The following is a 27,098-nucleotide window of genomic DNA, read 5'->3' as shown; positions in this document are numbered from 1 at the left end:
ATGTACAGATTGAACAACCTTGGAGACATGACACATCCCTGTTTCAACCCAACTTTCAAAGAGAAAAATTCACTTAGTTCACCATCCACACGCACTGCAGCCTTCGCACGATCGTACATACTCTTCACAGCATTCAACAACTTCCCATCTACTCCATATATTCTTAACACTTTCCACAATCCTTGTCTATCCACCCTGTCATATGCTTTCTCCAAATCCATGAAAGCTGCATACAACTTCTTTTCCTTCTCTAGAAACTTTTCCACTAAAGATCTAAGAATGAATATCTGATCTACACAACCTCTTCCCTTCCTAAAACCTCCCTGTTCTTCTCCAACTAATTTCTCTGTTCTTTCTCTAACTCTGTCAATAAGTATCCTACCATACACTTTTCCTATTATACTAAGAAGACATATGCCCTCATGATTACCACACACTTCTTTTTCCCAAACCTACCTACCCTTATAGAGATCCCTTCCCAATATAACCCGTATCACTGTATTGTATATAAGACTCGCCTGAGCCTATATACGTCACCATTATATACTGTAGTCAGCAGAGGAACAGTAGTCATGGAAGATATGGGAAGCTGACATCATTATATACAGTCTTTTGTGATTCCCTAAGAAGAAATGTGTAAACTGGCTGCCCTCTCCACTGTTGGTGGCAGGTATCTTGGTGTGGCCCTGCTGTATGTCAGGTTCCAGCCACAAATGTAGGCGAAACTGGATTCTGGAAGTTATCTACCTCGTACATTTAGGAGAAAATTTAAGAGACATACACTTTAGCATGAGAGGTTTAGATGTGGGATAATTTAAGTGTAAGTTTGTTGTTAGTTCTTCCTCCTCTCACACTCCTTATATGCTGATTCTTCCTTTTCCCTCATCACCTCTAAATTTCTAGCTTATCCACATCCCCTGCATTCCTTTCATTTACGCCCACCCCACCGTCTCCTGACCTCCAAGTTCTTTATCCATCACTTCTTATTTTCATCCTTTCCCTCAGGATCACTCTTTTTTCGTTTGTCGTTTCGTCCTCTCTGGTCAGTGTGGGTAGTTTAGATGTCAGATGTAACACAGAAGAGATGGGTGGAGTTGCTGGATATTGTGTGTGTGTGTGTGTGTGTGTGTGTGTGTGTGTGTGTGTGTGTGTGTGTGTGTGTCATCATGGGTCCCAAATTCCACTCAGTTCTGATTTCCACACACTACCGCCACCATATTTCGATATACTCACAAAGGCCTACACCTTCCACCACACAGTTCCTTTATACTCACATACTGATCGTACAACTACACTCTTACAACACACACAAACACATATACTCCCCACCACCACTGTTCTCCTAAATACTGTACTAACACACACTGCCGCCACACTGCTACACATTCACATTCTCCCAGCCGCCACCACACTCCCACACACTGACACCACCACATACCAGCTTTCGCACACGCTTCCTTTGATCTCACTCCCATGCCTTCACTCAGTCACACACACACCCCACAACCGTACTACCACAAACATACAGTACGCATACAACCATAAATACACACACACACACACACACACACACACACACACACACACAAAACTCCAACAATTCGCGAAAAAATCTGGAATGACAAACTGCGTGCCTGTGATCCGAAGCGGCCGCTTTGTTGACACTGAGTCTCCGGGCGGTGTGACGTCACAAATTCAACGTTGCTTCCTGACCAAGCTCCTGTCGGAGTCTGGAGGAGGGAGGAAGGGAGAGAGATGGGGGATGGTGTGGTGGGGAAGACCTTTTGTGGCGGTGTTGTTTGGAGAGGGAGGGAGGCAGATCGCCCCATTGATTTTGATGAGGACCTCGTTCTTTGTCTCTTTGATTTGGTAGTTTCAGGTGAGTTTCCTTTTTTCTTTTTTCCTTGAATAAACAGTTTGTCTATGTTGGGGTAGGGGATGATGGATATGGAAATGGAGTATATATATATATATATATATATATATATATATATATATATATATATATATATATATATATATATATATATATACAGTATATGGCGGCTGGCATTCAGTCATCTTTGATCATATTCTCACCAATAGTAATAAGCTTCTGCGCATCCACATAGATGCCATTTCCTAAAGTTTTGATGAAAATTCGTCCACAGCTTTTCGAGATATTTTGCCAACAGATACGCACACACACACACACACACACACACACACACACACACACACACACACACACACACAAACCATATCGTCTCGCCTAGCTAATGATGGGGGATGAACACGCCTTTGGAGAAGTTGTGGATGTTTTGGGTATAAGATATTTTGTGTATTTGAGACCGTGTGTGTGTGTGTGTGTGTGTGTGTGTGTGTGTGTGTGTGTGTGTGTTTATTCGTGTCTGAGTGTGTAAGAAAATGTGTATATATATTCGTGTGGTGTTTGTATCTCATTGTTTGTATAAAGACGTGTTTGTATTTCCCCCAAATAGTAAGCGTCTGTTTGCATAAAAATTATATGTGATTAAATATACGTTTAAATCATCAGAGAAGGTCGAGCATATCGTTCCCGTGACTTTGTTGTTTGCCTTATGGAGAGAGAGAGAGAGAGAGAGAGAGAGAGAGAGAGAGAGAGACAGACAGACAGACAGACAGACAGACAGAGAATGCAAAGTGTAAAGGTATAAATATTCATGGACAAGGTAAGGGAAGACGTGCTGGGATGACTGGACCAAAGTCTAGTGATATTGAGGTATGTTACATTAACATTCTGAACTGGGTCATCGATGGCTAACAGTATCCTTCACATTTGGACCTTTGTTGACGACACTTTAGAAAGTTTTCAGGTACCTATTGCTCACTAGTTTGTTTCTGCATATACTGTATGTCATTGATATTCTTAAGGATGTAATTTTTACAAACTATGTTAATGTTAAAAATTCATGAATTTCTTGAAAAATATGAACTCTTTCAGCGAAACGACTAATTTTTCGTTTTACTGTGGGCATTACCACCATTACCAAACGTTTGTATTAAACTCAAGAAAAACCTCGTATAGTAATGGGGATACATGAAGGTTACATCTAACACATCCAGATCGAAAAATATTCTCTGAAATGAGTCATCGTGTTGAAGGAGGTAAAATGTAATCTCCATAAATAAATCTACAAATAAGAGGTGCCACGGAGCCTCCAGAGATGATGGGATGACTGGCTTTGTACTGCGCCGCTGTTCTTAAGAGTGGCCCTGAATTGTGTGTGTGTGTGTGTGTGTGTGTGTGTGTGTGTGTGTGTGTGTGTAGGTTAAGGTGTGGGTGTTGGTGTGGTGTGAGTGACTGGGTGTGGAGGGTAATACTCTAGCTGTAACACCGCATCCTTTTCTAACATCATCACTTCCCCTGACTGCTGCCGAACTTTCACTGCTGGATTTTTTTTTTTTTTTGCGAGGAAAAAGGAACCAAAGGCTGAGCCCGCATGAACGTTCCTTCCAAGAAAAAAAAAAAAAGAGATCCCTGGATACACTGCGTTTGAAAGACTGGAGATCATAGGAAGCAGGAAATACAGACAGAGGGAGACAGTTCCAGAGCTGACCAGAGTTTGAGTGTGAGGAATATGATAGAGGAGAGCACAGAGATGGACAGAGAGGAGGTGGTCGACAGAGAAGCATTTTGCCTGATGTCCTACTCTCAGATGACGCCTGATCATAAGTGTGATAAAGGTGACAGGGAACAACACAGTAATGGAGTGTGAAAGAGGTATTCAGAGATACTTGTGAAGGGATGACAGGACAACACAGAGGTGGAGTGTACGAGGCATGATGATGAAGATAATGATGATGATGATGATGATGATGACAAGGAACACACCACCGGCAGATCATTAGCTTCAAAAACTAGTCCCTCTCAAGTATCACAACACCCATTAAACCACACACATTTGGCATCACCAATTCAGATTATATATATTTTTTCTTATTGATAGGCAGGCATTCTCTGTTTCGTTTCTTCAGGTATCTGGAAAATCGAAACAAGGTTGGTGTGACATGGAGTAAGAGTATAGTTATCGAATCGGGAGAGAAAATGGAAGAGATAATTTTGGTGACGTAAAGAATGTGTCAGTGCATGTAATAAATATCGTTACGACAGCTGTCCTCACCACCATACACACAACAACTTTACAGTTCTCGCCCCTGTCCTTCCCATTGCCTGCTTGTGCCTGAAGGTTGAGGCAATCACAAGCAGGTAACGTCACTGGGGAGCGATGATGTATGATGCTCTCTTTGGTAATGGTGGGCAGTTGTTGTGTCATCTCTTCCTGCTTGGCTGTTTGTTTAATGGGGTGGTAATACACACACACACACACACACACACACACACACACACACACACACACACACACACACACACACACACACACACACACACACACACACACACACACACACACACACACACACACACACACACACATACACACACACACACACACACACACACACACACTGGTATCATCAGGGTGGCCAAGAACCAAATTATTCTGTTGGTTTAATATGTACACAGAATGACCAGCATTCTGTTTGGTTTGCTGTGACGAATATCCCGGCTATTTACGCTCGCACTTGCGAAGCCAGAACGGGTGTAATGATATGTTTGACTGTGTGTGTGTGTGTGTGTGTGTGTGTGTGTGTGTGTGTTCTTGCCACAGCTGCTTTGGATTTGCCTTTTCTGAGGGAAGGGTACATTGCAAAGGTTTGTAGCTAATTGCTTCTCATTTTCCAGTCAACAAAAGTAAGTTAATTTGATTTCTTCTAAAACCTCAGAGCTTCACAGTATTCCAAACCTGTTGATAACGGAAGTCATTTTGTCTGTTGCATGTCCTCGTTGGTTTTCGCTAGTTTCACGACATATTATTGTTCAAGCTACTGACAAAAAATATTTGCTTATGTTCACTTACTACGTGTAGTCGTATAATTTTATGAAGTTAAGCACCCTGAACAATAAAAAGGAAAGCCCACCACAAAAAACGACAGAAAGTTTCATTTCTGTAATCTATTCATAAATAAAATTGCGCAAAAGTGATACGGAAAATCATAAATTGAAGACTATATAAAATGTGCTTTTTTTCTTACTTACCTTGATGTTGTAAAGAGTGTGGTAAAAGGGTATTATTAGAGTGTTTTGAAGTCAGGAGATAGTCATGATCGAAAGTACATACAACACTGATATAAATGCTGGCGGAACAGAGAGAAGCTTCGTCCTTGGGAGGTGGGAGTAGGTGTCTGTGAGAGAAGGCATAGGTTTAAATAAAAAGCTTGGCGAAGGAAGACAAGAAAAGGAAAGAAAGGAGTGGGTTAGGAGTAAGAAGAGGAGCTGAGCAGGGGAAAAATTAGGGAGTATGTATGTAGTTCTGTGTGAGGAGGGACGCAGATTTAGACATAGAAGAGAGATGAGGAGTGTGTGTAAACTCCCATCACAATTCATTATTTTCCTCATAGATTATTCCTACTTGTGGTATGCTATCTGCCTCTGCAGTGAAGACGCTTTCATTCCCGAGGGAGTGACCAGTAGGTAATCTTCTCCACGTCTCCCTTTCATTCCCCTACAAGCTACCCAGCCTTCATTAGCCACCACTCTTCACTTCATCTCACTGTCATCCTCAGGCTCCTCCCAATTCATCCTCCGCCTCCCCCTACTCTTCACCTTGTCCTTGATCTCTCCCTCCACTCTTCGCCTCGCCCTTGATCTATCCCTCCACTCTTCACCTTGTCTTTGATCTTTCCCTCCACTCTTCACCTCATCCTTGATCTCTCCTACACTATCCACACCATTCCTTCACCTCATCCTTGGTCTCCTCCTCATATACACTCTCCTTGTCAGTCTCACACCATATTTTCTAAATCATTTCAGTATACACCTCATAACATCACACATCTCACAGGCTTCCTCATTTGTCTGTCTGTCTCTCCATCTTTTGCCTTTTTACGTTTCGTGAAGCCTTCGTCCACGTACAGTATGGCTGGCCAGTCCAAGCTTCACTTTGATACGTACGTGTGGGAATCACAAGAGCCTGCCAATATGTTCCCCTGCCTATTCCATGTCAGCACACTCGAACCCTCCTTCCATACTGTACCCTTTCTTGCATTTCATGCTCTCAACCCCCCTCCTTGGTTATCTTTCTACCCAGCTAATTGAAGGCTTTCATGTTCACCATTTCCCGACCATTCAGCCTCACTGACTCCGTTACTTCATTTCTATCAAAAACCATACATTTGCTCTTTACTACATTCGCTTTCAAATGTCGTTTTTTACACTTCCAAACTCATTCATCAATTAAGCCTTGCGATTCCAACTCATCTCCACTTTACTGGACAGTAGCCTCTCAACAGCAAATAACAGTACAGGCAGTTTCCAAACACTACCCTTTCTCACTTGGGACACGGGTATCCACTGCCTTCCCGGGTATTTCTTTTATATATCTTTTCCCCGCCTAATGATGGGATGAGGAAGGCCCGTAAAAGCAAGATAAATGAAACGCGATTAAGGGAGAATAATCAACAGCACGCACAGTAAAATGAGCCGGATACTCATACCCCTGGAAAACTGTCTCTATCCTCACAGGCCTAACCATCTGCAAACTTATTACAGAAGTCCTCCATTTTGTTTACCAGGTACAGTCAGTCCGTCGAATATTAAAAGAAAAAGAGATGCCTTATCAAGTGTTCTTCCCTAAGAAATCCATCCAGTCAACTCTTGTCCTCTTTCAGTTCCCTGTTTTTATCAGCTTCCATACCTCGCTTTCATGCGCATTCATTTACTCTATCCATCCATTTTTTTTTGGCCTACCGCCTCCCTTCCCAGCCTTTTCATGACCCCATTTACAGCCATTCTCTCCAACTGTCCACACTATCCATGCACTCTACCTTTTCATCTCACATTCATACGTTAAGGGCACAAATACATTCATGCAATCCTCTTGAAGTCTACATACTTAAACTTGTTTAGTTTAAAGCCTTCATCCTATTTACGGCGTAACTTTCGTACGTGATACCTGCTTACTTGTTCATATTAAGAGTTGCTAGATTGGAAAATATTTCGGCCCAAAAAATTAACAGATTTTGTCAGCAATGTCTAAAGGCAAAAAGAACATCACTGAGCACAGTGCCCTGTGCAGGCAGGCGGTCTATTTCAAGCAGCTCCGAGACCAGTTGGAAAGCATTAATGCCTCGCAGGCCCGACACTGCCCCAGGAAGGTAGTCCAACTAGATGATGAAGCCATTGACCAGCTGGCCCAGGGGCTGGTGCAGCTAGCTACCTCCCGCACACAGAAGGCGGTGAAGGTGACGGTCACGGGCAGAGGGCAGTACAAGGACATACACCTTAACTTAAACCAAATTATAAATATCAGTTTGGTTAACACCACCTCGCTCTCTGCCTCTACCCACCTCTGTACTCCAACGTCCTCCGTATCACACCCGTCCTGTTCCTCACAACGCCGCCGGGCTTTCTCCACTACTCCTGGCGATGCTAGAACCTCTCCTGAGACTGGACCCTTTCCTCAAGTGGCCTCTCCTATTGCCGAAGCCGCATCTGAGGCTGGGGCCTCTCCAGAGGTTGGGGACTCTTCCCTGGCCAAACTCGCACCTGAGGTTGGGGCCTCTCCTGTAGAAACCTCACCCGAAGTTGGGGTCTCTCCTGTAGGCAAGGCCTCACCTGAGGTTGGAGCCCTTTCTGCAGGCAAGGCCTCTCTTGAGGCTGGGGCCTCTCCTGTAGGCAAGGCATCACCTGAGGTTGGGGCCTCTCCTGTAGGCAAGGCCTCACTTGAGGCTGGAGTCTGTCCTCTGACTGAGGACACACCTGAGATTGGGCCTCTCCTGAGGCTGTGGCGTCCCCTGAGGCCGAAACCTCTTGCGATGCCAAGCCCTCTCCAGATGCCAAGGCCCCCTCTGATGCCAAGGCCCCCTCTGGTGCCGAGGCCCCCTCTGGTGCCGAGGCCCCCTCTGGTGTCGAGGTCTTCTATGGTGCCGAGGCCCCCTCTGGTGCCGAGGCCCCTTCTGGTGTTGAGGCCCCCTCTGGTGCCGAGGCTCTCTCTGGTGCCGAGGACTCCTTCGATGCTGAGGACTCCTCTGATGCCAAGGACTCCTCTGATGCCAAGGACCTCTCTGATGCCAAGGGTCCCTTTGATGCCAAGGACTCTTCCAATGCTGAGAGCTCCTTGGATGTCTGGGAATTTCCTGACGCAGGAAGTTTCCCAGGCACTGGGTCTTAGTGCAAGGGAGTGACCTCTGCAGTCTCCTCCGTCTTCTCGTCGTCAGTAATAGACCTAAGCCAGTCTCCCAGGTGACCCTCAGCTGTGAGGATGACAGGTGCTGCTGCTGCTGCAGGATCAACTATAACTTTCACATTAATATCAAAATTAGACTCAAAGCTGTGAGCAGCAACAATTCTTACTCCTGTTGGTGAGAGAAGTGAACTTTCCCCCTTCTGTAATACCCCAAAAATTCACCTCTCCCTCCTGAAGAGGAGAGAAATATCCTTTCTCCCTCCAGCACGGGAGAGACAGAACTCTTTCTCCCTCCTGGAAGGAGAAGAAGGTGTAATTCTCCCTCTTGTAGGGAGGAAAAGACTTTTTCAAAGTTCACGTCTATCTCGCCACTGGGGTAGACGGATTCAGGATCATGATTAAGCTCAAAGATGTGATATGTAAATATATTCTTTCTATAAAGACCGGTAGAGAAAGCTTCAACTTTAAAATTAAACTTAGGAATGTGAAACACACACACACACACACACACACAGTTATATACATAAACAAAAGCTTCATGGGCCTATCGGGCAGCTCAGCACTTGTTCCTGCAGAGACGCAGGAAACTACACTGGAAAAACTATCACACTCTTTATGAAATTACTTAAAGGCTGAAAGAATGCAATAATAATTTTAATACATAAGAAAGGAGACTTGAAAGATCTTAAAAACTACCTCAATCAGCATGTTGTCAGTTACGTACCAATTATTCACAAAGATCATCACAAATAGAATTTTAGACGTGCTAGACTCTAACCAGACCAAGGAACAAGCAGGCTTTCTAAGTGGATTCTCCACCATCGCCCACATACAGTACATACAATAAATCAAATAACTGAGGAGACAAATAAGTAAAGGAAACCTTTGAGTATTTCTTTCATTAATTAGGAAAAAGCCTTCGACTCAGTAGGAACAACAGCGGTACTGAGTGCAATTCATAAACAAGATGTAGATCATTTCTGCTGTACAATATTGGGAGACATATTCGGAGATGAAACAGCGACCATTAAGCTCCAGACTGACTATCTATCTATCTATCTATAGCCCGACGCCCTAATCCCGCAAAGGGTGGCCGCAGACAAAACGCCTCCAAGTCGCTCTGTCACCCACCATTTGACTACCCTCCCCCCAACTCACCCCCCCCCCTCCCTCATATACCTCTCAACTCTTAGTCAGCCTTTCTTTCTCCATTCTCTTCACATGTCCAAACCACCTCAGTTTATTTCTCCTAATCTTCTCAACCACATCCACATCCATCCCACAGCGTTCCTTCACTTCTCCATTCGTCAACCTGTCCCTCCACGTCACTCCACATGCTCCTCTCAAGTAATTCATTTCCACTGCTCTCACTCTTGACTGACACAGGAAAAAATTCAATAAAAACAAATGTAAGACAGAGCGATGCTGTCTCACTAAAGCTGTTTACAGCATGTTTAGAAAATGTACTGAAAAAGCTTAACAGAGGATTTGTTTATAATATACAAGAGAATATAAAAGTGTATGTTGTGTAGAATAAATCGCCAAGGAAGAAATGTTACGAAGTTCTAAAGGCAGCTTAGAACGTGAGGCAAAGTGTGTGAATTAGGGCGTTATCACAGTCGTCATGGAAACTCAGGGATGGGGACAATCACGAACAGAGAAAACCCTTGCTATTTACCAGCAGCTAAATTCTGTTCTAGTTTAGAGAAGTGCGATGACGGGAGAAGATAAACTCCTTTGGGTTAATTATGTCTTTTTATATTCTTGCTATTGTCACACGATTTTATCCAGCTTCTAGCATGCTGGGGAGGGAAGCCTGCATGTGGTGGCATCGATATAACCAGGAGACTTTACTACCTGGTTATACAAACGTCCGTTACATTCTTCTCTTATCTCCTGAAAGGTGGTTGGTGGACTGTAGGAGAGGGGCAACTAAGGCCTGCAGTCCACCAGGTTCATGCTTCAGATGAGCCTGTGGCCACAACAACAACAACAACAACAGTCAGATGAGGGAGACGTCTCACAAGAAAATTTTCAGAAACATCACATTATCCGACTCGTTATGTCATCTTTTATGTTATTCTTGCAGCCCCAGACCGCTTTGTTTAGGTCAGGGGAGAGCTCACAGAGAGCTTTTCGTTTAAAAAGATTAACTGCCATAACCATAGATTTTACTTATATCCCTCTGAATAAGAAATGAAAAGCAAGACGAAGTGGAGCCTTGTTTGTCCTGACATCACGCTTCTCTCCTCCTCCCACCTCCGTCGCCACAACAAAAATGAGTCACATCCTGTCATTCACCATTCCCTGTGCCCAGTGGCGTATCCAGGATTTTTGCCTGGGGAGCAAACACTTCGAATATTTCCCCAAAATATCTGTCACCACACTGGCGTGAGTGTCCCGGACACACACACTTTCCCACATCCGTGATGCTATCGCTTTTTTTATATTTTCATTTGCGGTTTTGTATCTCTCTCTCTCTCTCTCTCTCTCTCTCTCTCTCTCTCTCTCCACTTAGCATGTATGTGTAATTTAAAATTCGCTGCCGCACCCACCCCCAGTCTGGTATTCTGTTTTGTACTACTGCTGTGATGGTAGCCACAAGAAATTCTGTTTTCGAATACTTATTATTTTACTTTGATTGTTATTGGCTCAGGCATCAGGGGTGGTGCATACGTCAAGACTGACCTAAGTAAATACATCTGGTGGGATTAACCTCTCTCAATCCTTGACTCAGGTGACCACTCGACCTGCCCCGGTCAGCAGAGAGTGATTTTCATATCGCCTAAACTGTACTGTACTGTATGGAAATGATTTTTCCATTAAGAAAAAAGAAAATAAGAAAAAACGGCGTAAAGCTATTCATCCTGAAGATTTTCACCTAGGAGAGTGGGGGTGACAAAAGATTCTCTGTCCCCCAGGCTCCAAAAATTGTGGGGTCACGTCCCCCAGACCCCTACCCAAACGAGGCCCCTGGCACACATATTTATATCATCTAAAATGTAGTCTGAGGTGATCAAAATGGCTTCATGCAGTCTTCAAAAATTCTGCTTGTTTCAGTTGTTTGTCACACTAATTGTGCAGTGTTTTTTGCAACTGGCTACAGGGTGAGAGGATATGGCTGCATCTCATCCTTGGCCTTCCCCTCCCTCTCTTCCCCTCCACCTCACTCACATACACTCTCCTCGTCAGTCTTTCACTCTCCATCCTCTCCACATGGCCAAACCACCTCAATGTGTTTCTCCTACTGCTTCCTATCACATCCACATCCACACCACAACGTTCCTTCACATCCTCATTTGTCAGTCTGTCTCTCCATGTGACTCCACAGGCTCTTCTCAAAAAACTCATTTCCACTGCTCTCACTCTTGACTTGTGTCCTTCCAGCAAAGTCCAAGCTTCACTTCCACACGTCAGAGTTGGTATCACAATACTATCATGCGCCAACTTTTTCACTTCCATGCTCACTTCCCTGTTTCTTATCACTGCCTTTAAGGAACCAGCAACCTTTCTTCTTTGTCGTACCCTTTCAAGCACTTCACTCTCCAAACTTCCATCCTTACTCATCACACTACCCAAGTACTTAAACGTACTCACATTTTCCATTTCCTCCTCATCCAACCTCACTGTACATTCACTGACTTCACCTCCCTCGAAGACCATAACTTTACTCTTCTCTACATTCACCTTTAGATTCCGTTTTTTACACACTCTCCCAGACTCATCCACCAAGCCTTGCAGCTCTCCTTCGTCTTCATTCAACAACATAGTATCATCTGCAAACAACAGTACAGGGAGTTTCCAAACACTACCCTCTCTCAATAGGGCCACTCCAACATCCGCTGCCCTACCTTGTATCTCTTTTATAATCCCATCCATGTACATATTGAACAACCATGGAAACATGACACATCCCTGTTTCAACCCAACCTTCAAATAGAGAAACTCGCTCAGTTCACTATCCACACGCACTGCAGCCTTAGCACCCTAATACATACTATTCACACCTTTCAACAACTTACCATCTACTCCATATATCCCTAATACTTTCCACAATCCTTGTCTATCCACCCTGTCATATGCTTTCTCCAAATCCATGAAGGCCGCATGCAACTTCTTTCCCTTCTCTAGAAACTTTTCCACTAAAGATCTAAGAATAAATATCTGATCTATACAACCTCTTCCCTTCCTAAAGCCTCGCTGTTCTTCTCCAACTAAGTCCTCTGCTATTTCCCTAATTCTGTCAATAAATATCCTACCGTATACTTTTCCTATTACACAAAGAAGACAAATGCCCCTACGATTACCACACACTTCTTTTTCCCCTTTCCCTTTGTACAAGGGAATAATTATACCTGGCTTCTCAAGGGTTTTATAATATTTAGTCTGGCTTTCAATTTCAAAGGAAATTATTGCTCCCAAATAAATATTTTTGGAAGTAGATAATATTATTCAATACACAAGTGGTAAAATTAGGAAAACTGTATTGTCATACAAAAACTATTCTAAAAATCCCTTTCAGCATATCCCCCAAATTTTCCCAGGGAGGGCAAACCGCTCCCCCAGTGGCTACGTGTATGCCTGTGCCACTGCCTCTCTCGCCTATCACAGTCACGTATTTTTGGCCACTTTTATCTCTCCTTCCTTCTCTCTCTGTTATCTGTGCCTGTCGCTTGGGATTTTGTTAAACATCATTTTCACAGTTGCCTTCCTTCCCTCTGTTCTTTAACGCTAGAGGCTACTTGCCATTTAGGATTCTCATGTTACTGGCCAGCTCCATGCAGCCCGTACTGTGAGCTGCATTTTCTTTTTTGTAGTCTTGTTGTCTTGTACTCTTGCATAATTGTGGCAGGCACTTCTGCCCTTTAGAATTAGCCAATTCTGGCCAAACCTGGACACAATGGCCACCCACTAATTGTCTCCGCAAGGTTTCGGTTACTTGGCAGCTACTCGTTGCCCAGCAACGGCCGGAGAACCTCTTTTTCGTACTCACGTTTTAAGCTGTAGAAGCATTAATAATGGACGTAGAAAACTGTGACTTCTTTATGAGAGATTTTGAGTTTATTCTCAGTCGGAAGTGTTCCATCCATTTTTCCACTCTCTCCTCTAGTTTCTGAGTGGCAACCCTGCGAAGCCTCAACATCCGTAGCAGTCTTGTTTAATTGTGGCAAGCACTTCTACCCTTCAGAATTAACCGATTCCTACCAAACGTGGACACAAAGACCAGCCAGTGACCTAGTTGTGTCCTAAGGTTTTGGTTGCTAGACAACAGTTCATTGCCCAGCAACGCCCCGCTTAGCCCCTCTGTGGCTGGAGCTCCAGAAATTGTTGGAACCCAGTGGCCTGCCCCGGCACCTTTTTTTTTTTTTTTTTTTTTTTTCAAATTTCGAATATCGATTTTTTTTTTTTCTTACCAGATTGAAGAGAAACATCTGGCGCACTTGGCAATGCAATTTTTTGCTTCCTAAACCCATGCTCTGCTTCGCAATGAAGAACGAGACATTTCGCAAAATGACTGCATACAAGCCAGTGAAAATATAGAGAAGCGAAGGGGAAAAAAAAAAAAAACGCACTAAGAAACATCAATATTTCCCACACCCCCAAAAAAAAAAAAAAAAAAAAAAAAAAAAATCAGTTGTGCTGAAATGGTTTGCAGTGACGATGTGTTTAATACGAACAAAATCAGTACATAATATGGGAGATTTCATTATATATATATATATATATATATATATATATATATATATATATATATATATTATTGAGATTTTTTTTGTTTTTCGTGTGTATGCCAGTATCGAGTTATTTCTTGTGTCTGGGTGGTTTAGTTTGTGTTGGAAGAGAGGCGAGAGATGGCATTTTTAGACTCTAACCAGATATGGGTTCTTCTCTGTGTGTAGGCTGAACCACAACGGCCAACTCAGAGGTGGCCATCGTCGCCTATCGGCTTGTTATTTTATATCTTTAACTTTTTTACCTATAGGTGTCTGGTGATTTAGTGGCTAGAAGTGACTAACCTGTTCTTTGCGTTTGGGTTCAAAGCCATTGGGGTATTGGACACTTTTCTGTCATGTAATTCCACGGGGCGTACACTGATCATCTACCCTTCAATATACTGGAGCATGGTAGCCAATCCTTCAATCCGTACACCTAGATGGCAGTAATAAGGAATTGACCATAATCTCTCTCTCTCTCTCTCTCTCTCTCTCTTTATAACTACATGATCGTTTCGAGTCACTAATAACATCACCATCATTCACTACAACATGCAAAGCCCACATAATGTCTCAGTCCTTTGCCTTTGCTCTCACTGGTCCTGTGCATGGAGCTGGAAAGGACTATGACCCATTTTCTCGACGGGCAAGGAAGCTCCCTAGCACCTCTTCCTTAGTGATTTATTTGTGGATATGGCTATTTTTCAGTCATTTATGCCGAGTATGGCGATAATAAGATGATTAATGTAACACGGAGGACAGTAAGGTGTAATAAGCAAAATAAGTTAGGAATAGGAGTTAGGGAGCTTCCTCAACATACAAAAGTACGGGCCTGTGATTCTATGGGACTGGCAGACTAGGAAGGATAATATGATTGTTGACAGTTTCCGACCGGGAAAATCGTAAATAATATGTTGTGACAGCTGCCAGACAGAATTATTTAACGTAGGACTGGCTTCCCTTCCCTTAGACTAATAAACTTCCATTATCTGTAGCCTATATTACGTGCGAAAATCGACGCTGTTATTCTCTTACCGTGATTTCAAGAATCCTTTTGTGTGCTGCTGTGAGAAAGAAGGTAAATATTAGGTCAGGGAAATTCGCTTGTAAATTGTAACCTCTCTTGTAGTATCATATCGAAACAACTGTGTAGTGAAGGAGGGACCAGTAGGGAATAGTCACCGTTAACCACACCGCTCATCTGCTTCCTCTTGTGGCAGTAGTTCAACGAGGTTTGGCCATGTGAAAGAAATGAGAGAAAAAGATTGGCAAAATAAGTGCTTAACCGAGAGGTGTTTGGGAGAAAAATGAAGTAGACCACGATCAAGTAATATGACCAGGTGCTGGATTCTGTGAGGAAGGATGCTGTGTCGTAGGAGAAGGGAAGAAGATAGACCCCGAGCTTTATGAAAAAAGACGGTTAGACATTTCTTCAAGGACAATGGGGTATAATAGTAGTAGCAGATGACAGGGAAAGTGACTAGAATCCCTGGGATCTTTTTGTTAAAGTGATTTCTCACATGATGCAGCGCCAAGCATCAGACAGATATGCGGAGAATCAGTTTTCTGGAAGCAGAGACAAATGTGGGCAGCCCAGTCCCTGGTTCTGAAATGAGGCGCTAAGTGGATGTTTGGGTGTTGCAACAGACACCACACTGGAGATTAACACGCTGCTTTAAGTAACGATCCATCACTCGGTAATTTGGTCACCTTGAAACACATCGACCCAGCAGCAGTAACTAGTGGTTTCGTCGACGTCCCAGGTTGGGTTGCATATGGATGGCTGGAGCTTAGCTATGATTTATGAAAAAGGGTTTTCCAAGGAGTGGTCAAACGTAATTACAGGGTGGACCAAGGAGAACTCTTGGAGAGCTCAGGGGTATTTCCCCGAAAAAATGGGATGGGCAGCATATTTCCGTTCTATATGGTTATTCGTCTCACCTCCTGGAACCCTCAATCAGGAACGCTCTCCCCGGCGTTTCAAAACTAACCTTAGGTTCTGCTAGAAAATATGCTCAATATGTTTCCCAGGCAAAATTACCTTATGCTGACTTAACGAAACCTAACCCATCCCACTAGGGCTGCTTGACTGAGGTGGCTGGCTGTGGTATTGAGACGAATACCCATACGGAACGGAAATACCCAGACAGGCATTGGGTTGGCTTGCCATATTTCAAAGTGGCCCTTTTCAGCCTGGTCACCCTTCCAGCAGCGCCACTGTGGCAAGGTGGCTATTTAAGATACGAGTAGCACAACAGGGGATCATTACTCTGGTTGTCTGTAAAATAGGTGTTGTGTCTTAAGTTTCCAAGGTATTTGGACTGGGTGAATTTAACACACTTTTACACAAATGGACATAGGAAAAACAGGCAGACATAAATAAAGGAATGTTAACAGGGATATATTTATCGTCTCAAGAAAGGAAATCCCAAAGAAAGCACCAGACGAGATTAACAAAATTTTCGTTTTCTTACTGAGGCTATAAATAGATCATCCAATTGCTTGGTTTTGCTATGATAATAGAGATGAAGCAAACTACAAGTATTATCTGTCTCAGCAATGGCGAAAAAAGGGAAAGAATGAAAGATGAGAAAGGAACGATAAGAATATTCACTTCCTCCACTCAGCCCCACTCCTCCCCGGTCTCCATTTAACTCATCCCCCCGCCCGGAGTCCACACTCCACCTGGTTAATATTAACAACTCACTCTCACAACCAACCAGCCATGAAATTTAGACCTCACCGGACAGAAACGCCTCTCGTGACAAACACATGACGGAGAGTGGCGGTGAGTGGCGGCCCAGGGGGAAGTGGTGGCTTGGTGGTGGATAGAGGCTAAGATCTCACGGATACAAGATGGAATCCCAGGTGTTGTAAGAAAAGATCTGAAAGTATGAGTTATCAAAACAACTTTATAAGTTCTCAGTAAAACCCACAATCACGGACTTTAATAAATGATGCTAATACCTGTACACTGGTTCTGCATAAAAAAGTGTGTGTGGCGCCATCTCTCGGCATGTGGGTACTGAACACTTTTGATGACCCCATGGCCTATTTCCTGTAGGATGAGTGTGTGTACGCATCAGGACCATAACTATTGGAGAGGGGTCATGAGGCGGAACCCCCCCACCCCACAAGTTTTAGCGGTGAAGTTCAGCCATAGAAATATTATAATAATAAGTGCTTTATTTAGACCCTACTCCTTTAATAGTTGCATAAGACATGCTCTACTCTACAAACATCTTTGTAGATTAATATACTCCCAAACACAATATGCATGGCGGAGGGAGGATTGAATTAACTGCTGTATCGCACCCTCTGCTTCCCTTCCATCCCCGTTCGGTCTGGCTGATCGGAAAATATTTTCTCCCGATCATAAATTGTGGACACTACCTTGGTGTGTGTGTGTGTGTGTGTGTGTGTGTGTGTGTGTGTGTGTGTGTGTGTGTGCGTTTGTGGGTTGGGGTGATGGGTGTGTGGACTCAGGTGAGGCTTCAAGATGTTAAGTCGCGTTAAATGCCGGACAAGAAAAAAGGCAACTCCTGGTTGTGGTGAAGAGGGTCTGGGTCAACACTGGTGGACCTCCTCACTCCCTGGCACGGCCTAAACTGCACCACCAGTATATATTAGCGTGTTTGCCGGACTCTTCACAACTGGACAGATGTTGCAACTGAGACGTCTCAACTGTGGGCTTTATTAATACTGTATACACAAATTATTTTACCTTGTATCAATCACACTGTTGTCAGGGGTTGTCTTTGTATTATATTTGATGCGGCTGGATAAGTTTTAGACTATTCTGAGTGTCTCAATGTTGCTTGACGCCTTGGCTCAAAATTGCATCATCTGAACAACCCTATAGTTATGTAGCGTGTATCCTTCCTTCTTCCTACTTCCGTTCCCAGTGCAGATCCCTCAAATACATCACAGCCGTAGATTTTCCACTTCAGTCCATGTTTCGGCTTTACTGTACTGTACTGTTCAGTCCTGCCCATCAGTACAATGTGTTGTGCATCTGTATCTATCTCGCCTTCTGTAGGTTTCATTATTACCACGTTGCGAAGCGAGCCGTGTGGTAATGTCAGTTGTGAGGTTGTCTGGCTGGCTGTTTGTGTGTGGGTAAACAAAATATCTCATGAACGGCTTGAGATATCAACAAGAAATTTTTAGCGTACCAAGATGTGGCCAAAATCTTGATACCTTGAAAGTTTCATGTTGATAGAACAAGCCGTTCATGAGATATCTTGTTTACCCACACACAAAGCCAGCCAGACAACCTCGCTACTGAAAACATTACCATTCCTCTCTCTTACCACCCGCCTTGCGAAACGAGTGGCGTGTATATGTTTTCGGTTGTGAGGCTGCCTGACTGGCTTTGTTTGTGATTTGTAAGTGATAAAGTTTAAGCAGACTGGGAACTGGCTGTTTGCTCTCCACATTGGCATTAACATTCTGCTACAGTTGTATACTAGTTAAGGCAGGAGTTACAACAGTCCCGAGTCCCTGGTGATCATTCCCTTATTCCCTGTGTGTTTACTCCTTTCTCCCGCCATCATTCTTGCTGCCAGCTGTAAAGTTTAGGGTACTATTTCTTCTTGTTTATACTATCATGATGATTAGTTTCTTTATCCCTCCTGGTGAGAGGGAAGTGAAGGACAAGGCTGGGGAAAGTCCAGGGGAGCAGATATTGGCCTCTCATCACACACACACACACACACACACACACACACACACACACACACATACTACTGAACCGCCATTATCCTCTTCAGTCCTGTCTTCCACCTCCCTCTCTTCAGGGGGTTGAAGAAACTAGTGATCGTGACACTATTTAAGTTGAAGCAATGCCATTTTATACCAGTTAATGCAAGAGTTACAGTAGCTCCTGGTGATTATTCACTGCTTGCTTATCCCTTTATATCGCCATTATTTTCCCCATTAGGTATAGAAAAAAAATTAAGGTAATAAATCTCCCTGTCAAACAGTACCCTATTCACAAAACCTTCTCAATGGACGAGCAGCCAGTATGATGTGTTGTTGTGACCATGTTAGTGTGTAAGTGGTAACCAGTTTGTAAACATGAGAGTGGCTGGTGTATTTAAGATATATTTGTACTGTGGAAGACTGTGCTGTGTTTTTCTGTGCTGTCTTGTGTTGTGTTGTAAAAGACGATGTTGTGTTGTGCTGTGTTGTGTTGTGCTCAAGAAGACAACATTGTTTTGTGTTGTATTGTGTTGTGTTGTGCTGTGCTGCGTTGTATTTTGAGGGGGGAAGGCTGTAATTGCTGTGTTAGCCTGTACCCTGCTGGTCACCTCATCTGACTTGTATGGTGTCAGGGTACCTGCTCTTTCTGTCTCTAAATCTTGTAACTTACCTGCTCATCTGTCAGTGTCTAAGAAGGAAGGGGCTGATGAAGGACTGTTGGAAATATGATTCATAGAGAGATTAGGGAGAAAACTGGGTCAGGATAAAGGAGAAAGCTTGAAGGAGGAAAGGTGCAGGAAATGGTGAAAAGAAAAGGCGTTTATTGAGTCGTCCTGGAACCTCTAATATATTAGCGTTGTCCCGCTCATGCCCCTCCGGCGCATGGAACTTCGTTGGAGTTGTGGTATCAGCTCATCCATGCGTTAGACTAACAACCAATCAGAATGCTCCCCGCTGAGAGTAGTGGGTATAATGTATCAGTAAGAGAGTTGGGAGTACATTTTAGATAAATATGAAGGTATGAATGAATTTCCCACTATAAAAAAAATTATAAATGAAGAGTATATATATTTTTGCCTGCAGAAGCATCTGGTTAGAAGAGGGTAAAGAGCCTACAGTGCAAAAGAAACTTAAATAATATGGTTCACTGGTACTTACTTTGGCTCCACCCCTCCGTTCAGTGGGTTGTGTTCGATTCCTTTTCGTTGTTTTTGATGCCGACACATTGATATTAACCTTAATTCATTATTCTTGACGGTTATCTATAGACATTCAAGGTTTACAACAACAAATATTAGGAAACAGGTTATTAAACTCTAAGCATTGAAATACCGTTTAGAATCATTAATGGTTTTACGGTTTATCTTAAACCGTGCATAAAAATGGATACTCCGTCCCAAAACTGGGAGCGGAGGGAGAATTGACAGTAGCAGGGTACGGGGTAGCAGTTGAGGCGATCGGTGCAGGATAGACGCTGCTAAAGAATGAATGGTATGATTAGTACAGCTGGGATTTTTACTGTAGCATTAGGATGGAAAAGCTGGAATAAATTTGTAGCCCATGTTCTAGGAAGAATACTCTGTACCCATGTTTTTCTAAAAACCTTTTATTAAGCATTACCTTCACAACCAAAATACATGATATTATGGTGAAGGAGCATACATGGTTGGGACAAAGGAGCGGTTGGAGAGGCAGTCGGGGTGGCCCTAGCCAGCCCTGATTATTGTAAGACCACTCCAGCAGAAATATAGGAAAAGGGGGGGGGGGGAGGCGTACGCACTTCCACAAATCGCTGACCCCTTCGACTACGTCCCCCACTGAGCCCACAACCCAGTGATCTTCGTGTAAAGGGAACTGAACATGCAAGACCTGAAAATATCAATAAAGGCGAGTTTATAAAGAAGCTTCCGTTCAGTCACATATACCGTATTATAAAGCCATTCCTACACATATAGAAGGAAAAGATAAATAAATTTACTTATTTTCTGGACAATGTAGACATTGTAATTTACATATTAATGTAAGCCTGGTATTCTCTCTTCAGTGCAGTATCTCTCTCTCTCTCTCTGTATAAATATATATATATATATATATATATATATATATATATATATATATATATATGGAGAGGATGGAGAGTGAGAGACTGACGAGGAGAGTGTATGTGAGTGACGTGGAGGGGGGGAAAGGGAGGGGAAGGCCAAGGATGAGATGGAGGAATAGACTGGAGACGTATATGAGAGAGAGGAGTTTGAGCTGGGGGCAGGGCAGTGAAATGACGGGGGACAAGGCGACATGGAGGCGATTTGTCTGTGGCCGTCCCTTTCGGGATTAAGGTGTCTGACATATATACATATATATATATATATATATATATATATATATATATATATCATCAGCCGTTTGAGTATTCTCTGCAGGACCAGCCCATTCCGACCGAAGTCGGGACGATACAGCCAATGTATCTGTACCAAATGGCTTAGGCTGTCTGTTAGAGAGTGTATGTAGGGTGAGAAGTGCTGGTAAGTGTAAGTGTAGTTTTGAAATGGATTTGCATGTGTGTGTAGTCTGTGAACCAAGTGTAATCGGCCCGCGCAAGCCGACTGGGTGCAAGCATACTTTATAGTAAGTGACACTGGTTCAACCACAGAACCCCTTATGTCCGCCAAAGCAGTACGTGGTCAAGTGAATGCTCCCAAAGTTTATTACCCTGGTGGGGCGCGAACCCTGGTTCACCCGTGCACGAAAACGCACACTCTACCACTGAGGCCCCATATATATATATATATATATATATATATATATATAAATAAATTTAGTAAATTAGTAAGTGATTGAGGAGACGGTAAATCCAAACCACGTTGGAGAGGATGGCCATGGATGGACTTACCATCTCTTGGATGGTCTTCTGTTTGCCATCTTCTTGGCGCCTAGGACGGCCTGCTGGATGGCACCTTCATGGCTTCCTGGATGGCACCTTCATGGCTTCCAGGATACCTCCAGGATGGCCTGCTGGATGTACTGGTTGGCTTGCTGGATATAATGGATGACTAAATCTCCCTAATGACCTACTCTATGGCCTGCTGGATGCACTAAAGCCATTCCGGAGACCATCCAGCAATCCATCCAGGAGGCCCCCATCCAGCAGGTCATGCATCAGGTCATCCAGCAGAACATCCAACAGGTCATCCAGCAGAACATCCAGCAGAACATCCAGCAGGTCATCCAGCAAGTCATTCGCATAGCCAGTGAATACTCGCCAGTTAGCATCTGAAGGTGTAGGCTGTGGGTGTTGGCGCTGATAGTGGTGATGGTGGCGTTAACCCACTTCTTGATGGAGTTGGTTGGCTTATGACTTATCTTTCTGTACTTAGAAGTGTCACTGAGGATGGTGTTGATCTTTTGAATGTAGTCTTCCTTGTTGATAACGACGAAGGCGGCTGTTTTGTCAGCGCATCCGATGACGATGTTTTTGTTTTGTTGTAGTTGTTTGGTGGCCAGGATGTGGTTTCTGTTGATGTTTTTGCTGTGGTGGGAGCCACGGATGTTGGCGACCTCGGCGAGGAGGGAGGGTTCAAGGATAGGTGGCGTCCTTACTTTTCCTGCATTTTAATATAAATTATGTATTAATTATCCCGTTTTCATCATATATTTCGTCGTTGCTTTTCAATAATTCACTAAATTCTACGCATAAGATTTCTGATTCCCTCATTCTTCACGAATATATTGCATTACCTACTTCCATTCGTCATTCTTTCTTTTTACGTCTCTACCATTTTCTGTTCTCCTCTTCCTTTTATCTATATGATTCATTTCTTTTTGTCTTTTTCATTGTCCCTCCTTCCCACACATTTTGTATTTAGTTTCCTCTTTCTTACTGTTAGCTACTTTCTTCTTGGTATTCTTTAAATTATTTTTCCTTCATTTATTCCCATCTGTTTTCTACTTGCATTTTTTCTTCTTTCCTTCGTTTATCCTATCTTTTTATTACAGTATTTTATCTTTCGTCATTTGCATTTATTAATCCCTTGCTTTCTCTCCCTACTTGATACCTGGAACTGTCTTCCTCTATCGGTATTTCCTGCTTCCTGTGATCTCCAGTCTTTCAAACGCAGTGTGTCCAGGCATCTCGAAATGAACAGATCTTGAATTTGGCTCTCTTTTGTATTCTCTCTCTCTCTCTCTCTCTCTCTCTCTCTTGGAAGGAACGCTCATGCGGACTCAGCCTTTGGGTCCTTCCTCGCATAAAAAAAACTTTTTCTATTATTATTATTATTATTGTTATTATTATTATTATTATTATTATTATTATTATTATTATTATTGTACTCCATGTCTCTCGTTTCTCCCCCGTGTTTATCTTCCAGTTTCATCTTTCCTGACTACTACATTTTTTTGTTTTTCTGTGATTTTATATAATGTTTTAGTCTTCCCCGACGCTCTCTCACATGATTTTTTTTTTCCCTCTCTGACCTCTCCTCTATTTATCTTATCTTTCCTTCCTTATCATTTTATTGCCTTTTCTGATTCATGTTTCTCATTTCATTCTCTGCCTTTATCCATTCTTCTTCCCTTTCTTCATTTTTCCTTTTGTACCAGTCTTTTATTATTATTATTATTCTTTATTCATGTGGTCTGTGTCTCCTTTCTCTTCATTCTTTCCTCCCTTCCTCTCCTGTTCAACGTCTTATTTCCTCTTATTTCTTTTGACCAGTATTTTTTCCATTCCTACTCCCTACTTCTCTTTAATACTTTGTATATTTTGTTTTTCTAGGGTGAGAGAGATTAGAGCTTGAATCTTTTCTTGTCTAACGTTTCTCGCTACACATTTTTTTTTTTTTTCGGGAGGGGGAACGTTCCTTATTTACCATTCAGTACAAGCCCCAGCACTCTGGGGAACACAGTCGCTGAAGCCAAGCAAGGATGGGTGCGTGAGAGCAAGGGTTATTTTACACATAGATGGCATAAAAGGTATAGAAGTAATTATCAGTACAAGCACAGTAATGAACAAAGACGCACTGTGACACATACATGGCACAAAGTTGTTGTGGTAACTAGCATTACAAGTTTAGAAATGAGCAATTGGACACACACACACACACACACACACACACACACACACACACACACACACAGAAGTCATTTTCAGAGAGTCTTCCCCTCTTCGGAAATGGGTTTTCTGTGGCCCGGAACGTTAAGGAAAATACAGAATTCAACCTGTGTCTCTCCCACCCAACATTTTCGCTTGGCGTGCTGGCTCATCTACATATTCTATCTTGTTTATTTTTCTTTTTTCCTTTTATCGCTGCTTTTTCCTGATAAAAATTAATTCTGTTATCTTCCGCCTTTCCCTCCTTCTTTACTTTTTCTTCCTCCAGGCTCTTCTCTCTCCCTTCCTTGTTTTTCCTCTACCTGCTGCTCTTCCCGTTCATCTCGCTTTACACTTGAACAGTTCTTCCTCCGCACTTTCTCTTTGCTGTTTATCTGAGTCTCTGCCATCTTTCTCCCTGCCTTCCATCCTTTCATCTCTACTTCCTTCCCTTTATCCTTCATTCGCTTGTAAGATCATTCCTTAGTTCGCTTTTTCCTTCCTTTCCTTTTTTCTTCGTTATTTATTCATTTGTTTCTTCATGCTAACTTCCTGCTTCCTTCCAGCATTCCTTCATTTTTTTTTTAAATCCCATTTGCCTTCATCGCACTGTCCCATCATCCTTATATTCTTTTGTCTCATGTTCCTTCATTCCTTCCTTTCTTCCTCCATCCCTCCCACTTCCCTGCCTCCCTCCCTCTTCTCCATGATCTTCACACCTATGTTTACATAAATTAATCTTTTCTTTCTCCTGTACGATGGTACCATTTTCTTCATGTCACCCCAGACTATTTTATTCAGCTTTGGATCAACCCAGCGGAGTGTCGTTGTTGTTGTTGATACTGTTGTTTGCTATAGTTGTTGTTGTTGTTTTGCTATATTTGTTGTTATTCTATAGTTGTTTTTGTTGCTTTGTTATCATTGTTGTTATTGTTATTGTTGTTGTTGTTCTAATTTATAATTATAATTATTATTGTTATTATTACTTATTTTAATACTGCAATATTTCAAAGGCTATTTGGCATTGAACCCTCAAAATTGGTCAGCTTAGTTGCACAGTTGACCTTTTTTTTTTTTTTTTTTTTTTTGCCAAATATGGCGGCAATCCGTCAACCGGATCTCCGGATATTATCCGCAACTCAGACAAGTGAGTCAGCCAGGCTATCTCCAGAACCGCTTAAAATAGGAAACTGAAAATTTACTACAAAACAGCCTAAAGGCAGACGCAGCCCTGAAGGGATTATGGTTCCAATTGGTTGATTATTCTTTGAGATCACCTAGGGTAGAAATTTGGGTCTTTTCCTGATGTTTCCGATATCACCTAATTTTCCATGAAGGATTAAAGCTAGAGCCACCAAACTTCGTGGACTTATAGATTATAGTGACCCAAGGTGACAAGTACAAGATCAGTGACCTTGATCTCAAGGTCCCTTTATAGCCCGTCTTCTAATAGGCAATGACAGTGGGAAGCTTTTCATTATCAAAATAATATTGCTACAATTCACTGTGTTCTAGCTATTATTATTATTATTATTATTATTATTATGAATATTATTATTATTTCCTGTTGTGGCCCATGGCTCAATTGATATGTGGGACAAGTCGATTGTAGTGAATGGAAAACTGTCTTCATGCATTAAATTTATTGCCGATAGTACCTGATTATGGCATTAATTTATTAGCAGTGATACTGTAATTAAAGCACTGAAAAGCTCATAAATTTTTCCGAAGTTTTCTTTTTCATGGTTCCTCTAATAAGTTTTAAACAGGGTCACTTTTCTCTCATACATGTATAACAGCCTAGAGGGAACGTTCAAACTGAGGCCGTCCCGTACCGTAACAGTATTCCAAGCTGGGGAAAAAAAAAAAAAAAAAAAGTTCCATCACTGTGATTGTTGTTTTGGTGCCCAGTGGTTGTGCACCAGTCTTTATATAATTTTTGGAGTATAAAATCTTTGTAAAATCCAAACCGAGAATATATGAGAGGTGTGTTACATGCCAGGACCAGGTAAAGTCATAGGCATATACTATACTCCGTTCGTCCCCCCAGCCTCTTTCTCACTGTTGGGTTCATGGATGCTTTAATGAGACGCAGCAGACAAAGATGCATGTTTTCACACAAAGATGAATGATGGTATGTACCTCAGTCCACTACGTCACTATTAAGCGTCTGTGAATCCATCGATGAAATAAAGGCAAGACAGGTGAACGGATTTTATTATTAAACTTTATATTCATAGTAACCCTCAGGTCAAGTGAATCAGAATAATGTGAGGCCGTGGCAACGAGGATTGATTAAATGACTGCGAGCACAAACACCAAGAAACAGAACAAAAACAATTTTCTTTTGGTAAATGCACACACACACACACACACACACACACACACACACACACACACACACACACACACACACACACTTACGCTCATCAACATATCCAGTTATTTATACTCGTTACTAAGTAGACAAGCGATAAAACAAGCATCACGCCCCAGCAAGCAACTGCATTCCCTGCAAGCATTTCCACAAGGTTAGATAAGCCTGGAAATTAGCAGGGAGGCAGCTGCGTTGAGTAGTCTGGGGTCAAAAGTTCACCTGATATTTCACCTGGTCTACCCACATTCCTCTGCTGGTTAATTTTTATAAGCTGAGAAGGGGCGCGTAAATTTCACCTCATCTACTTGTCATTTTCATCTGCTTGCTATCTTCCTGAGACTGGCGTCGTATGTTTCTTTGTTTTATTATTTCACACCTTCTCCCTAACCTACACTGGTGCAAAATTCAATTATTTAAGAAAACTTATCCTCCTATGACGCATTTAAATCTGACGTACTTAGCCGAGAAACTGTGTGTGTGTGTGTGTGTGTGTGTGTGTGTGTGTAATTTTTTTTTTTTATGTGAGTAAAGCGAACTTTCACATGAGCCCACTTTGATGCACTTACGCGGTCTTTGCTCGAGAGGGTTAAATTAAGAGAGTCTCGCCTTAATTAGCAACATGGAACAACGTGCTGTCACTACTGACATTGTCCATATTCTTACCTCCAACCACAATGCTATCCTTGCCACATATTCCATTTCCATCCCACTGTACACTGTCAGCACCCCATGTCAGGAAAAAAATTAATATCCCTGTTCCTCTGTAACCCACTTTCGAGAACATGGTAAACACCTGGTTTGCCAGTCATTCGTTCACCACATCAACTGAACTTTACACCTCCCTCATTACCGCAGTATAGGCATTTTATGACCATTACATGTTGTCAATCAACCAAACTAAATCCTCTGCCGGCCAGGCTGGGGAGTGGGTATGGAATCACCATCTA

The sequence above is a fragment of the Coenobita brevimanus genome, chromosome 104 (assembly GCF_032717465.1).
Source record: "Coenobita brevimanus isolate Jiangsu-jjx chromosome 104, ASM3271746v2, whole genome shotgun sequence".
NCBI lineage: Eukaryota > Metazoa > Arthropoda > Malacostraca > Decapoda > Coenobitidae > Coenobita > Coenobita brevimanus.
Note: the sequence above shows the minus strand (reverse complement) of the source record.